The 13,053-nt window shown below is 51.0% G+C and overlaps 1 long non-coding RNA gene across 1 annotated transcript; it reads left to right on the top strand.

Moving 5' to 3' along the window:
* The first annotated feature begins 4,792 nt into the window (after positions 1–4,792).
* Positions 4,793–12,704, top strand: LOC119106404 (uncharacterized). Its single transcript, XR_005095129.1, has 4 exons — positions 4,793–4,930; positions 6,701–6,786; positions 11,656–11,738; positions 12,563–12,704. It is a non-coding gene; the product is annotated as an uncharacterized LOC119106404 (long non-coding RNA).
* Positions 12,705–13,053: the final 349 nt, after the last annotated feature.

The raw sequence follows: 13,053 nt of genomic DNA on the forward strand, positions 1-13,053 counted from the left end.
TGGCGGAAACTGCTTCTTCAGTAACACATCATCTTTCATGAACTTCTGTACTTCATGTTTCAGCCTGCAACAAATGAAGTTCCATCAATTTTAGTAGAAACTACAGCAAGTTGTTACATGCACTTGTGAGGAACGTTATGCACATAGATGAGGCAGTAGTAATGGCCTTCTTCCCTCGGCGAAAAAAACAGGAGATATGAGATATAGAATGGCCTTCTGTTATTCACTTCTATAGGCATGTTGCCAAAATATCACCACATCTATATCTCTATTCTCCTGTTTTTTTTCTGAGGAATAAGGACATCCCTACTACCTTATCTATCACGAGTAAAGCAGATGATGTGCTCAAAGCCAGCTAAGCAGTCAACTAGTACTTGAACTCACAGTACTGGAGGCTTCTTGCTAACCCTCCAGATCAGGTTTGACCATGTCAATCTCAAGCATGAAGTAAAAAATGCATCCAATTACTCATGCAAATGCATTCTGAATCAAACTGGGTGCCCAATGGCCTGGGGATGATAAAAGGACAAATAGCTTATGTTAGGTGAATAATTGGCCTAGTTTACCTAACACAAGAGTCTGATCTACTAACAGTGCCTTGAGAGGGCTGCAGACTTGATACCATTGATTGGACAAGGCAAAATATGCAATCAATGCATGATACTCTTTTACAAGTTGACAGTGGCCCCCTGATATCTGAATCACCAAAGGTCCAAAAAACTGGAGGAATTTGCATCTTAGAAAAACAGTTCTATCAATAGCAATCATGTGCAACATTTGACTCCTGGGATTTCAGACCAAGGCTCATATCTTTCAAAAATGAAGAAATAGTCACCATTCAGCAATACTGTTTGTCAAATAACAAGACAGATGGAAGCACGATATGAGCCACTAACACACACACACATCACAACATATACATACAACATACCAGGAGAAAACACCCTGCATACCTCTTTGCGAAACTTCAGGAGCATTTCCTTTTTTTTCTTTCAGTTTCTTTGCTTCCTCTATTTGTTTTCTTTGCTTCCCTCTGTGCTTGGGTAGTTGTTACTGGAGGCTTCTCCATCTTACTCATTATAGACCCCAACAGGTCCATGTTTGAACTTTGATGTGAAGAACAGGCCTGTTTCAGAGGCTGTCCCTAATCTCCTGAAATCAAACTTTGTAGAGTAAGGAGGTAACAATGCTGATTTACACTGCTGGCAACAGGCCAAATAGGTTAATAATAACATGAATGCTCCAAAGCCAAACTTACTAGAATAGCATGATTACAATAAAAATCACAGTGCTGGCTAGTGACAAGAGCTGTCAGATTCAGTGCCCATTGTCTTTTCACCTCAATCAATGTGAGCAATTGCATTTTCAGGTACAACACAGGTCTGAGCCAAATAATTCAAAAAATAAATTGATCAACATAGGTAAACTCCAAACAATACACATAAATGCCCATAACTGTGGCATTTGAAACAGAGCAATTGGGCAAGTGGGGTTACAACATTAAAAAAGATGTGATAAATAAATAGCCACTTGTTTGGTTCCATATCCTGATGAAAAGGGTATTGTTATTGAACAGGAAGATAGCTTTACTTCTTAGCAGCAGAAGAAAATAACTGTATCATACTTCCATCATAACAGTAAGGCATAAGCTACATACAGCTTTCAATCATCACACTTGCTTTCAAGCCTCATGAGAGCATTGTATAAGTGGGTAGTCCCTTTGTGGCTTATTGCATTGCATACAAATTACAACCCATGTTCACTTAAATACGCCACCGCAGCAGTACACAGCGCAGGCGTTAAATATTCCATTCCCCACTGATTTTAATATAAAGAGCATGTGCCAACCACCAACACAAACCGAGCTCCTGCAAACGTCCGTCTCACTCGGTTTTCTGACAGGTGTATATGCCTATCCTTATCTTTCTAATTATGGACTTCCAGCCAACCAACCTACGAAGTAAATCGTTTGGTGGCGTACTGCGCAGCGTACAATAATATCTAGTAGCCTGAGTAACACGACGAACACCCTGCAAATCCTTGCATAGTTCGCAGCAGCAGTATTGTCACATATGCGTTGTAATGGCAACCATATTTAGGGATGGACAAGACTTCCAGACGGTATTTGCCGATTGATTTATTGTGTTATCGTGTTAATGAAGTGCCATTTTTCATCAGCTTTACTTTCAGTGTTCCAACACTGTTCGCAATCTATTGGCTGCCTTGCAACTACCCATCTCTTTCACAGCGCTAAGATCAGAGTACGCCACCTTGGCTCATGATTTCCCTGAGACCTGGACTTCTTCGGGGCCTTCGAGTTTTTCTTCCCCAGTTCCTCCTCAACGGTCTCATTCTAAACACATAAAACAGCTACCTTCTCCGAAGCTCCATCTTGGACACTCCAGTGTTTCACTAAGTCATGAACGGTGGACACTGAGTGCATGTAGATGTTATTGTCTCGCGTGCTCTCACCTTCACATATGCATTGATGCATGCACTTATAGACACAACGACCAATTTGCGCATAACACACTCACTCAAATTGTAAATGATGAATAGACTAGGGATCTGATCGTGCCCAAGTCGCATTGTTCGCAAGCTTAGACACACGTTTTGCGGGTGTCATAATTGTGCAGGGGGGCACACGTCCAAGCAGAATCGTGCCCATGAGCGCCTTCAATCACAGACAGAATCATAACATGATTCCGTCTTCTCCCGCCGCGCGGAGGACGCTCGGTAGGGGGGGGGGGGCGAGGGGAGTCAGCCCAGGTCTCTGAAAATGACGCTCTGTGGAACAACTGGGGTGAGTGGATAACAACCATGCTGAATAAGCCTGTGTCCCTGCTGACCTTGCCTGACTCCTCGAATAATTCAATGATCGGCTCGGGAAGGGTTCACTGGAAAATGGGACGAACGCCGGGTCAGTCTGTCACCGATCATGGGCCTGCATGCGTGGACATCGTTTTGCAAAAGCAGCCTCTTTGAGTGGTGGCTGCACCGGTAGGATGTGGTGGGTTAAAACGCCGTCTTCTCTCGCATCGGGTCCATTTCGTTTTGGTATCCGGGGAAAATTAAACGCTATCTCATGATTCACTCACCTCCTTGAATTGCTTGACCTTTTTTGACCGCGATCTGAGGGGTGAGTGGCTTTTGGTCAGATTTGGGGCAGGGGAACAAGGCTAAGCTGTGACCTGAAGGGCCTCCGCCTCCTCTCCGAATAAATACGATCCGGTACTCACGCTTGCATGCCTTGGTCGCCACATATGCGGGGTCTCCACCACGCTTCATTGGTCAAGTGTTAGGGATGACATCAGTGCTTTAGTTTGGCCGTAGAACCCTGTGCGCATATCTCTTTGCCCATACCCTTATCGCTTGCCCAGCGCGACACGCCGGGCAGCCCTGCGAGGCGCGCAGTGATTGGCCCGTGGTCACGTGACGCCGTGTCGGGGTCGGGTCGCAGGGGCGCGGGGAGCGGGACTGTGCTGGCGGGGCCGGGCGAGCGCGGGCGGGCGAGATGCTGGCGTGCAGGGGCGCGGAGGCGTCAGGTTGGAAATAGATCACGAGCCGTGCCTTGCAGCCGATCTCGGCCAGGCTATAGCATGGTGCGGGCTTACCAGGGTGGTGGTAAATTGGCCGCATTCGTTTGTCATGTCACTTTTTCGGACAAGCTCCGCGCCTACTAATGTGATGTCCGATACTAGTTTTTGCCTCTTGTTCGCTTGTTCTGATTCGCTGGCCTCTAACATTAGCAAATCATTAATTATCATCATCACCAAAATACTCAAGAGTGGATCAGGTTGAAAGCTTCAATTAGTTAGTCTGACATAGGCGATAACAAATGATGGTATACGACAGCTGAAGTACAACAAGTTAATTTATTCTGCCTTTAATATTGCCTCACTTTTCGAAAACATTTTCATTGGCTGAGGGAATTGGCCACGACACAGTAGCGTTTGAGAATATTTGCACAATAATATATGGTGAGCATCAAAACAAATTGTACTCTAGTGACTTCAGTGTCCGGCTCCACTGGTCGCACCGACTTTTCACATTCCCGACTTTCTTCCAACGTAACTATTTTTGCATATTCAACCATCGCGAAAAGCCTGCTGCGTCGATCATGTCTTGCGGCCGTGACGTAATCGGGAAGACGCGTGCGCAGGTGCAGGGAGAAGCCGCAGCGACTCGCACTCACGTTAGCAACGCAGGTTTGCCTGTGAGTTAGCTGACCGTCGTCGACGACCGTGTCGAAAAAGCGATGGCAGATATTCAGGAGCTCATATCAAAATGCTTCGGCGCCTGCCAGGGAACAACTTACGAAGCGACCAGTACCGGGCAAGGGCCGGACAGCTGCTCGCCTGCCGTTGAACAGCTCACAGAGCAGACGACATGGGCCACGATCCGCACCACCAGGCTGGTCCGCAACCACCCGCCGCATCCCAACGTTCAAGTCGACCCGGCCGCGTCGTCGTCTCCGGCGGCGACGTCCGGGCGTCGGCAGCCCGTGCCGCGCCCCACCCTCGTCACGGCACCCGCAGTCCCCTCTCGCCGGCCTCCGCGGATGACACGCAGGGTGACGCGCCGAGAAGGCCCCCGCCCGATGCGGCACAAAGGGCGCCCGCTCCCCTCGCCCGGGGGCCCATCGGCGCCGACGGCCGCGCGGGAGCTTTTGATCCTCCGGCGACGCGGGTTCGGCCCATGTTTTTGCCAGAGTACGGCCTCTGGCGCCGCTCCCCGGGCGCGCAGCCTGCGGGTTGTTCGGCACAGCTGCGCGCGGACCGGCGCAGTGAGTGTACCGCGACGTAGGGGTGTCGGGGGCCGCAAGAAGGCTTCCGACGCAATCCGGGCGCGAGGGTCGGGCGGGGCGCACGTGTGGCTGGAGCAATAACCGCCTCCGCGCGAAGACTTCGCACCAGATTTCACCCGAACGGTAGGCTTGGGCTTTGATTAAGATGTGAGGTCTTGTATGGATCCGAACGCCCACCCGAACGGTAGGCTTGGGCTATGGTTGGGATGTGAGGCCTTGTATTGGTCCGAACGGTGTTAGCGGCCGGTGCATGTCGCGTATTTCGCGATCTTGGAGCGTTTCACAATAACGCCAGAACTGGTGTATTCGCGGCATGGTACGGTCGTCTGTAGACTTGTGCTTGACTCCGAAAAGAGGTGGAGTCTACCACTAAATAGGCGAACGTGGCGATTTGGAGTTGGAGTTCCAGTGACTGTAAAACCCCGATGAGGGGACTCAATTCGTGATCTAAATAACGAAAAGTTTTCTTACTCTGACAGCTATCGCATGTGCAGCAAACTGAGCTCCGGGTGTTTTGATGGCTTACAATCAAGTAGTATTTTCAAGCCCGGCCTATGATAGTCCTAGGAGTGGTTTATACCTCAAACAATTTTACCAAACTTACAACGTCGGAATCGGTTCGTTAGGTTAGCTCCTCGTTCTTTAATGGGAATCGGGCCCGGCTCAAGATGAGATCGCGCCGCTCGGGGTCAGAGTCGGAAACAATTTTATGCATTGGGGAGTCGGAATCAGAATCGATTTCGCTGGAGTGTAATAGAGCACATGCTTGATCACCTGCTTCCATTTGCATTTTGTGCATGTCACCATGTCACAGATATATGTATGTTGTCATACATGACAGTCGCTGAAATCCACCTTGAAGGGATTCGGTTGCCCAAAAACCATTTTTGAGAAAACTTTATTGAAAGTTGCAGCATACTGACCTGGTTCATGTAACACCACTATTTGCCGATTTCTGTCGTAATTTTGCATTTTTGCCGATATCTTTTGTTGTACTAAGTTCGCAGAAGTCTGGCCTTAAGGCATAACCCCAGCCGTAACACATCTATGCTCACATCTCTGGCGGGAGGCCAGACGAGGCGTTTTGACGAAGTCCGTGGTGTCCGCAGTCGGTGGCCAAGTGCAACAGCGGCAGCATTTTAATCGTCCGGTGTTTGCGGAAATTGAACAGCTCTTTTAGATATATTATTTTTTCTGCAAGCTTTATGGATGATAACTCACGGAAGCGGTGCCGGCAGCCCCACTCACCCCTGTCACGTCATCCGTAAATCAGTGATATGGTTTCGCTCGGCGGAAGCTGTTCCGAACCCTGCTCCAAGTGGCTCAAGAAGTCACCATCAACAATGCATGTCTGCCTGCTCTGTAACGTTGTGCTTTTCCCCTCGGGATACCCACCGGGTGGGCTTGATGACGTACGTGATTTTGATAGTCCACGCTGTTGGATTCAACAAACAAACTTTGTTTGACATCGTTGTCAAGCGCCTGACGTCTGACTGGCCACAACCCACTTGAATCTGTACTGTTTTTTAAACGCTGGCCGATATCATATGTATCTCTTTAATGAAGATCTGCGTCAGTTTTCCTATACCCACTGACGGTGAGGGAGCTTTGAGTTTACCAAAACGTTAACCTGGAGCTTCGGTCATAAAATGTAGCTGAATACATAATATATATATATATATATATATATATATATATATATATATATATATATATATATATCCAATATACATACATATAAGCATATACATATCAATAATGAATGATAACGCATGACATGTAGCTGATGCCATGCCTTTGATTATGACGGTATACGTGGGCCCAGCCCCACCCTGTATACATGCTCCTGTCTCTCGGCACCGCCCGCAGCCCACAGTCTGTCTTCGCCCACAGTCGCTGTCGTCGGTCGCCATGCTGCGCGCGCTGCTGCTGGTGGTGGTGGCGGTGGCGGTGCTTCCGCTCGGCGGCGCCGTGACCTCGTGAGTACCGCGCAAACACAAGCTGGCCGGCGCAGCTCTTCCTATCTCGGCGCGTCCCTCCAGCCCCTGGCGCCGGCTCGCGCTCAGAGATAACGGCACGGCACGCGCCGCTTTGTTGCCCGCCGATGTATGCAGAAAACGGAAAAAGGCGTTAACGCGCGGGTGCGTTAATTGCGCGGTTTCTTTGCGGGTTTCTGTGTAGGAATGGATGAATTCGTTGAGCTTTGTGGAAACACTAATCCCGCGTTGCTAGGAATCGGTCGACAATCCAGCAGTGGTCTAAGATGTCATCGCTTCCGTGCAATAAATATTTATGATCAAAGTGTAAATATACGTTAGTATTTATCAAGTTAAATTAGGCGCAGTTTCCAATTTAGGCATCCCAACCTGACTTTGACGTCCTTGGGCATCATGCATGCAAGCTCCACAGCTGGACGAAGGGCCGTCTCGAGGCCCGCTGAAAGGGCCTTTACTACCACACTACAATTGTAGTTATAGTGCATCAAACGACAAGCAACGTGTTGGAACGGTCCGTGGATAACATTAACTTGTGAACAAGGTGGGCGTTTGACCAACCAATCTCGACGAATTCCGTGCATTTCGCATGAGCTGGCATGTCATACCGCCGTGCACCCCTCCCATGCAGCCAACCGCTAGAGGGTGTTGGGCCGCACTATCTGCTCAGTGCCGTTCCATCCAGTCCGGTCTTGGTGAGGACCCATCGTCTGCTGGGGCTCTAACCACACCAGATCACCGGTCGCGGTCAATAATCCTTGGAGCTACTGAAAACAGGACATGCTTTGCATAGTGACGCACGCGCCATGTTTGGTGCTACTTGCGATAGCTTGGTTTAGTCTAGCTCGTGCAGTGCGAGTTCGTTTACAAAACTAGGACGCGGCTGCTGTGTGTTCATGTGGAGCTGTGTTGAAGTTCGGAAATGCCTCGGGGACAAGCCGCCCGTCAGCTGGCCATGGGTCCCGAGCGACTGCGGTAGGAACGAACTGCTGATTCAGGCACGAACAGGGCGCGTTAGTATAACGTGATGTGATTGTCAGCATATGGAAAGTTTCCGATAGCGCTGGGATGCGATCCCGCGACCGAAGCGGAAGAAGACGCGTGTTCGGAGCCCGCACCAAACCGCCGCCCCCCGGAAGCCGCTCCGCCCTGTCCGCCGCCGTCGGTGTTGATCCTCATGTCCCCGAGAGGCGACGGTTATGTGCGCCACAGACGCCGAAGGGGAGGGCTCCGGGGGCGGCGAGGGGTGACGCCGGGAGAAGAGCTCGCCCACCGGGTGTGCGATGGGAGGGACAGTCAGTCGCCAGCTGTAAATATTTATCCCCGGACGGCCGTATGGTTGCATAAACACCGTCACCAGTGAGGACAACCACCGGGCGAGCCGTTGTCTCGGGGGGTCACACTGCACGTGCCGCGAACGGCGACGCAACGATGTCGGACGCTTCGCTGTCTGTTGACCTTCACGTGGCAGCTGTTTAGAACAGGGTTTGATGCTTCACAACGCGTGTGACGGTGGAAGGTCTTAGCACTGCAGCCCCTCACGGTTATCAAAGGACCGTCTGGAACCGACGGCGTTTTGGGCCAAGAACGGCGCGGAACTGTTGAGCTCCCGCGTCCCGGGCCATCGAAATTCGCACCTATATTGTTAAGATGGTGCGTAGTGTATGCAGTATTACTGCGATGAATATTTTCCGCGTCACTCAAAACCTCGCTTAGAGACGAATCGTTTAATGTCATGTTTGACATTTCTGGCAACAGCTTGATTGAATTCGGCTCATGGACGCGACTCTGTTTACCAAACAAAAGCGCGGCTCTGCGCGATGTCCATTTGGAACATCTTGAAGTTCTGGATGGCGGCGAGTCTTGCATGCAAAGACCTGGTTGTGAAAATAGTTATTTCTTTACAGCGATGTCCTTTTTATGCGACGGCAAGTAAATGTTTAACATAACATTGATAATCAAGGTTGACAAAGGCTGTTGGATGATACTCCATAGATCACATTTCTGGGGTGCATATCGCGGTCAGCGAGGCCTGTAAGCCACACAAACAAGTATTTTGCGACGACCCAAACAGCATTTTAAGCACACCGCAAAAGATTCTTGTTTGATTGAGATAGATGGATTTAGGCAATCTTATAGGGCACGCCTTTGTTTAACCGAACAGATCGCAGCTGCTTTATGTTCATATAGTATATCTTTACATTCGCGATATTTTTACTGGTTTTCCTCCGAATCACCATCCATAGTGTCGAGCGGGTTTGTATCTCCAGGAGTACAACTTCCGGTGCCATTATGCCGAGTTTCACAGAGCTCCGCTCTAGATTCCACTATAGTGCCGCGTCCACAGTTAGTTCCGCACATTACACATTCCAATTCCATAAAAATCGAGATGCATCCTTCGAGAAATGCGAAATTACGTTCCCAGTTATATCGCCTACCATGAGAACATCATCACGAAGGTGATGTCCTGTTCTCGGCTGGTCTCCTCTCTCTGCGCATGGCCGATGGCACAGAAAGAGTAAACACGTCCTAATATGTTAGGTGTTCGAGTTTTTTTCGCCATTAAACTACTGCTTTTTGGAAGCAAACCTGCGTTCCCTTCCCGCGAAAATGAGTATATCAAAACCGCTGTCGTAAGCTCAGTTTCTTGTTGCGTTTTAAAAAGCCAGGCTGAACTCATAGTCATATTAATATCATCAATCCCTCTGAAGCCCCTTTCATCGGGACTTTAGACGCGGCCGACTTCAACTGGAGCGTTTGGCTTCGCATGGGCGTCCATCTGGCAGCTCTCCAGTAGGCTCTTGACAGACGCGCCACATTCGTTTCCTTTAGCGTAAGGACCTGGTCCTCGTCAGTCTCTCAGTGTCAATCCGCTCCGGTTCGGTCATCAATCACAAACTCCTCCGTTTCATCAGCTCTACGTAACGGATAAGCAGATCATATCTTCCGGCTGTCCCCAAACGGTAACAGCACCCTGACCCCATTCGACGTCATTTATCATTCACAACGGCTGGGCAGAGTGACAGCACGCATGCTCATCACCGCCTGCATCTGTTTGCGGCGCGTAAACTTACTCCCTTTAATGGCGTCACTCGTAATAAACTTGGACAGCGTTCGTGCGCCAGGCCCCCCCCCCCCGCCTGACCTCAGTTGATTGCGCCTGCCAGTAATTTACTGCCGTCGCTGCCAAACGCCGCCTCGTGATTTACCACCATCATCATTGGTCAGGAGGTCTGACGTCACGTGGCGGTCGCGGATCCCGCGTTTCTCTGACTGACCCGACCCGACCCGCCGGTGCTGAACAGGGGCGGACCCGGTTCCGCGTCTAACCGCTGCATCGTTTCACGTTACACTTGTGCAATGCCTGGAGAGATGCAACCAAGCGAGAGGAAGTTCTGCTTCGCAAAGATCCCGGTGCGGGCATCTCAAATTTGCAAGAATATGCTGCGTCACTCCTTGCGATGTGAGCGCCTCCCTCCAAATTCGAGATGCACGTAAGAAACTCGACGAAATCTGTCCAACCCATTGCTGTCTTACTGGTCGCGTTTGTGACGATATAAACAGGCTACTCGCCGCATACCCAGTAACGCTACAAAGGCCCATGTGCTGGTCCCAGGGTGTGCACTTCGAAGTAAGTCACGTGTACCCTGTTTGCACGGGCGGTCGAAGGTAGTTGGAATTGAGACCGGAATGGATTCTCCGTGACATGACGACCGTGCCGGGACGGATGAGGGTAGCGGAGAACAAGCACGTCAGCATGGGCGGAGACGGGACGGGCTAGCTGAGGGACAGGACACATGGATCAGGAGCGGTAAATGCAGAACACGTGCATCAGGAGCGGTGGATGCAAAACACATGGATCAGGAGCGGTAGATGCAGAACACATGGATCAGGAGCAGTAAATACAGAACACGTGGATCAGGAGTGGTAGATGCAGCAATGTGATGCGGACGCCGATATAGGGAAACAGAAACAGAAAACCTTGAAACAGGCGACGACAGGTCGGAGTCTGGCCACGTCTCTGTGACTCGGGCTTCTGATCCTTTCCTGAGCGGATGCAGACGGAGGCGTTTCGTCTCATGGGGGAGGATTTCAGCCGGCAAGTGATTGGAGTGGGCCGAACGGCGCGGGGTTGTTTACATGGGCCCAATCCTTCGGCTCAGGTCAACTCAGGTCAGCTCAGGTGGGGTTTCAGCTTAATTCTAATCACAGCGCTCATGTTAACAGGGTTTTTGTAAGAAACATTCCAGAGAATGCTGCACAGGAACACGGACTGAGTACAGGCAGAAGTGTGCTGAAATCCACGCGAGCTCCGCAACCGTGCACATCTCACAGTTGGAGGCTAAAACCACCGAGTAAGATCGGGCTGAAGAATTTGTGGTATGTCAGCCAGCTGGCTGTCAAAGCATCTGCACCAAATATTAACACTAGCGGTGGCAAGTGTAATTTGAGGAGATGTTTTTGGTTGGTTCCTGATTTCAGGTCAACTCACTCAAATCATGAGGAGAGCATTAAAATGCCGTGACTTCAGCCCGTGATAAGGGCCGATAACTCAGCATGCGTCAGTTGGCAGCTGCCAAGGATAAACCTCACATATTCCAGCCATCCTAACGACTGCACTTACTCCTCTGATGCGAAGTGTATGGCCGACACATTGAGCTCGTTATTGAGCGCTCGCAGCTTCAGGCCAAGTAGGTGTGAAGAACCAAGGAGATGCGGCTAGGCGAAAAAGGCGGCTAAAAATGTGCTCGTCTCGGGCATCCAGATGTGTCACAGCCTCGTCAAGCGCTGTGACGTCACGGTCACGGCACTGCCGGCAGCTCGGCTCCCTTCTAACACGCTCTGCCGCTGCAGCCTGCAGGACATGGAGTCCGCCATCGTCAGCCTGGACGCGAAAATGAGGGCGGTGGCCAACGACTGCACCGACACGAGTCCAGGTGAGGCTCCGGCCAGTTACAGACTGCACCGACATGAGTCCAGGTGAGGCTCCGGCCAGTTACAGACTGCACCGACACGAGTCCAGGTGAGGCTCCGGCCGGTTACAGACTGCACCGACACGAGTCCAGGTGAGGCTCCGGCCAGTTACAGACTGCACCGACATGAGTCCAGGCGAGGCTCCGACCAGTTACAGACTGCACCGACACAAGTCCGGGTGAGGCTCCGGCCGGTTACAGACTGCACCGACACGAGTCCAGATGAGGCTCCGGCCAGTTACAGACTACACCGACACGAGTCCAGGTGAGGCTCCGGCCGGTTGCAGACTTCACCGACACGAGTCCAGGTGAGGCTCCGGCCAGTTACAGACTGCACCGCCACGAGTCCAGGTGAGGCTCCGGCCAGTTACAGACGGCACAACGGCACCCTGGCGGTCATGTGACGGAACTCTGCTTCGCGGGATGCTCCGGGAAGAGAGGCTCCGCGTTTTTTTTCTGGATCGGATAGCTCAAGTGCGCAAAAACTCATAACTTTGACATATATCGCGATGTGTTTTGGTGATAATGGTGATATAACTATGCATATATGACGATGGTGGCATGCCATGACGATACTTGTGGTAATGGCGGGTTTTTCACCTTGCATGTGTCTTTGATGGCTTTTCATTTGTGTCCTAAATACTTCCCTATTTCAGCGACTTTCATCTAAAGCATTTTAAATTTTCATTGCTCGGATGTTGCCGAACTTTGCCTGCGAGACGATTTCGCGTCGTAAACGTCTGATGACGCTGGTATCAGACCACGCTCTCGTCCGTGGCCGCCTGCAGGTCGCGCCAGGTGAACGAAGTGACCACGAAGACGCTGCGGGCGATCCTGACCCAGACGGCCGGCCAGAGTCGCAACGTGGAGAGCATCGCCGTCTACATGGCCAAGATGGAGGGCCGCATGCTCAACATGGATAGAGCCCTGCAGAAGGTACGCGGCCGCCACGAGCGGGGGGGGGGGAGGCAGTTCGGGGTGTCGGGCTCGCTTGGCGTTCGGAGCCGGGACCAGCTTCGTCGGGCGGGAGCTCGCTGTGTCAGAGGGGCGTGCGGCAATGAGGAAAAACACATACATCAGACAGTGGGAATATATTGGAAGATCGAGGGAGAGAGGAATTAGAGAATTGGAAGAAATGTGGGTAAGATGGGAGATTAAGACGAGGCTCAAGAGGGGCAAAAGAAAGGAGAGAAGAACGCAGAGAGCTGATGTAGGGAGGTTGGCAGAGAGGTAAGGGGTAGGGGGAGAGAAAGAGAGAGAGGAAAAAGAGGAGAGAGGG

This window comes from Pollicipes pollicipes, unplaced genomic scaffold, assembly GCF_011947565.3.
Source record: "Pollicipes pollicipes isolate AB1234 unplaced genomic scaffold, Ppol_2.1 Scaffold_6138;HRSCAF=7277_pilon_pilon_pilon, whole genome shotgun sequence".
Lineage (NCBI taxonomy): Eukaryota > Metazoa > Arthropoda > Thecostraca > Pollicipedomorpha > Pollicipedidae > Pollicipes > Pollicipes pollicipes.